The 3,185-nt window shown below is 44.4% G+C and overlaps 1 protein-coding gene across 1 annotated transcript in view; it reads left to right on the forward strand.

Moving 5' to 3' along the window:
- Positions 1 to 929: 929 nt before the first annotated feature.
- Positions 930 to 3,185, forward strand: part of ANXA1 (annexin A1) — a 19,436-nt gene continuing 17,180 nt past the window's right edge. The window contains exon 1 of the mRNA XM_015412772.1: positions 930 to 1,025. The gene's annotated coding sequence lies outside the window, so the exon portion shown is untranslated. The remainder of the gene's footprint in view (positions 1,026 to 3,185) is intronic.

The following is a 3,185-nucleotide window of genomic DNA, read 5'->3' on the forward strand; positions in this document are numbered from 1 at the left end:
GCTCTATCGCCTGCGCTTGTAGCTGGACATGGTGCAGAGCAGAAAAGGCAACAGATTATCATCAGCAGAATGAAGGAGTCTAGACAACTTGTAAGCAGTGTTTGTGTTTCTGGAGAGAACCATGGAAGTCCATTCTAGGTGAGAATACGGTTCTGTGTTTGGTATGCATGGATACATTTTTCTTTTTGTGAGTATTTTGTGTGGTTGACTTCTGGTGACCCCTAGTGGGGCTTGGACTAGGGTTGCCAAATGGGCCCGGGGGGACGGGGAATCCCCTGCTTTGGAGGCCCGATTTCCGCGGTGGCGGAATCGGGCCCCGGGGGGAACTCCGCTCCCGAAGCTGCGTCACCAGAGGTTCCCCCGCTCCGAGAGGTGAGTACACTTGGCAACCCTAGCTTGGACATTTCAGAGAGATGGCTTACTATTGCCTGCCTCTGCATCTCACCCATGGTATTCCTTGGAAGTCTCCTTCCAAGTACTTGCCAGGGTCAGCCCTGCTTAGCTTCCAAGATCTGACGAGATCAAACTTGCCTGGCAGGCACTAAGCCTCTGAATCCGAGAGCCAGGAAGCCACATTAGGGGAAGGCCTTGGTCTCTCTGCCCTGTTGGTGGCTATCCAGAGGAACTGGTTGGCCACTGTGTGGGACAGGATGCTGGACTAGATGGACCACTCCTCTGATCCAGCAGGGCTCTTCTTATGTTCTTAGGGTCTTATCCCCAGTACTGAACTCATGAGTTATGAGCTACCCCCCTCATTCATCTGGCCAAGCTGCTGTTGCTCAGAAATCTTTCTTCATTTCAGTGGGCAGTTTGTTCCTAAGTCATGTGGGAGTGTCTTTTGGCTAGATCCCATGTTTAGCCTTCTGCCACACAGAAACCAATCAGAAGAGTTGCAGGAATAAACCTTGGTTGCTAGGTGTGGCTTCCTGATGACTTTATAAGAATCACAAGCTGAAAGCTTCAGTCCTGCAGTCAGTAGTTTTCCAGACCAAACGACAGCATTACAGAGTTCTGAAAAACAAAAGGTATACTTTGTTAAAAGTTTTCTTCATGCTTGTTGATTGTAGAAACATGTTGTTAGCATACTGTTTACTGAAAGTTACTTATTATTTTTTTTTCCAAGAATGCATGTAGGACAAGGATTGGGGTTTTCCTCTAAGTGAATGTATTAAGTTGTCTGCAAACTGTACTTTTTTGGCTGACTGGGCTGGCTGCTAATGTTACATAACTTATAAAATATGAAGGCTACTTCACCTCCCCCCCCCCATAAATTTTGTAGACTTTCAGAACTAACGAACTTTGTGGCTGTGGAGGAGGAAGGGGGTTACCATGGAAAAAAGAAATTATTTTTAACCACTAACAAATGACTTAGAAGGGAAAAAATGTGCCTGCCTTCCTTAGATGGATTTTTTTTTAAAAGAAAACCTGGTCAGTCATGACTCATGACATTACTTAACTGTTTAATGCTAGTAGTGCTTTCACTTCCTGGCCAATATTAGCTGCAGATTAAAATATGAGTTTGCGGAATGCAAAGGAACTAATTGCTTACCCATAAATTAGTTTGTATGTAGTTAGCTACTCTAGGTCTGAGTAGGAGTTGCAGAATCTTGCTCCTGATATGCTCAGACTTTCCACAAATGCTTTCAAAGGAGGGTGAGGCTGTTTGTTCCTGGTCTGTGGTTCTTTTGTGCTAAGGGACGGGTTTTTCAAGCTTTTGGCACATTCATATTGTTTGCTGGAATTTTACAGAAGTGTGGAGTAATGACAAAAATAGCTCTGTGCTTGTGGTACAAAAGCTTTCACGTACAAGTTGTGATCCTATTCATATGTGCTTCAGACTATCCCACTGAATAATGTGGGAAATACTTTTGAGTAAACACACTGCTGGAAGTACTTATGTATCTTTATTCTAAATGACCCTTCCTGACAACAGCCCCACCCCCTATAAGTAATGGCCGAGGAGGTTCTGTTTCACTGTATCTGAGGAAGTGTGCTTGCATGTGAAAGCGTATACCGTAAATAAAACTTTGTTGGTCTTAAAGGTCCCATTGGACTCAAACTTTGTTCTGCTGAAAGAGCTGAAATGCATGTTTACACACTCCTGTAGCTAAAGCATTATGGTTCACTTCTGCAAGCTCAGAAATCTTTCTCATGACTATACAAACATATTGCATGATTTGACAGAGAACTACATTGTCCTGGGAGTTCTTCTCCAACAAAACAACATTTGTAATTATCCATTCCAAAAACAATGGATTTGGAGGGCTCTGTTTCAAAGACTATCCAGTGAAATTTAGGAGTTTGCTAACTCATATGGCACATGCATTGTGTCAATTGTAAAATGCTTTCAAAATATAGCATTTCAGGCATCTCTCAGTGGGCCACGGATAGAAGATTTGAAGCGTTTGTCTGTGGTTCTCCTTGGCAATTCCTTGAATACTTCCTGCTCATTTCAGGAGATGTTCACCTTGCTCCCACAGCTGCAGGAGTAATTTTGCTGCACTCCTACTCCAAAAAATAAGATAATGGGATAGAGCTTCATAAATCACTGCACCAATTAGGGCAGATGGAGCTTGGGTTGCCAACCCTGGCTTGGGAATTTCCTGGAGATTCGGGGGTAGATCCTAGGAAGGGGAGGGATGTCAGTGGGGTCAAATGCCGTAGAGGCCACCCTCCAAAGCAGCCATTTTTCTCTATGGCAATGTGTGCTGTCTGGGGATCAGTCGTAGCTTGGGGGGATCTCCATATACCACCTGGAGGTTGGCGTCCCTAGATGGAGTGCGTTGGATCTGAGTGCCTACAGCAGAACAATGCCCTTTTACCTACTTCCACACTAGGTCTGTGCAAGGATTAGTGGGACATCATGTGGGACACCATGTGGACCAAGCAAGGGTTTGCCCTGCAATTAATTGGGAGGGGGATTTTTTTTGTTTTGTTTACTGTGCACTGTAGTTATGGGGTAAGTTATTAATTTGGTCCAAACTACATGGTTTATCTACAGGAACATGGGTTTGTAGTGCAAACACCTCAATTAACCAGAATGTTGAAGGGAGACTATCCAAACTAACCCTACAGGGCTGATTGGGAATACTGTGAGCCTTGAAACACTGTTCAGCCCCAAGGCTTACTGGGATGGGGGGATGGTAATGCTCAGGGCTTCTTTTATAAAAAAAAGCTCAGCAGGA

Source organism: Gekko japonicus, unplaced genomic scaffold, assembly GCF_001447785.1.
Source record: "Gekko japonicus isolate JY-2015 unplaced genomic scaffold, Gekko_japonicus_V1.1 scaffold705, whole genome shotgun sequence".
NCBI classification, from domain to species: Eukaryota; Metazoa; Chordata; class Lepidosauria; order Squamata; family Gekkonidae; genus Gekko; species Gekko japonicus.